Here is a 295-nt window from a genome sequence, read left to right on the forward strand (position 1 = left end):
AGTGAGATCGTTGGGCGCCTCCTTGTGGCTTTTCCAGTCCACAACCTCTCACTGAATTCAGAAGTGGTAATTCTTCCGTTTATTTACAAATTATTGTTTTGATTAGACGGATAGGTCTAATTAAGCATGGACTCGATAACTAAATAGATAGAGGTTCAGTACAATTGGATGAGATGTTCCCTGAAAGGCGCGCCTGCTCCAATCGAGACGTCAGAGAGGCGGGCCAATCAGACGTTGGTGCGCCAGAGGGACAGCTGATACGCAACAACACAAATAGAACGGCGAGGGAAACAAG

This window comes from Gadus chalcogrammus, chromosome 8 (genome assembly GCF_026213295.1).
Source record: "Gadus chalcogrammus isolate NIFS_2021 chromosome 8, NIFS_Gcha_1.0, whole genome shotgun sequence".
Classification (NCBI taxonomy): domain Eukaryota; kingdom Metazoa; phylum Chordata; class Actinopteri; order Gadiformes; family Gadidae; genus Gadus; species Gadus chalcogrammus.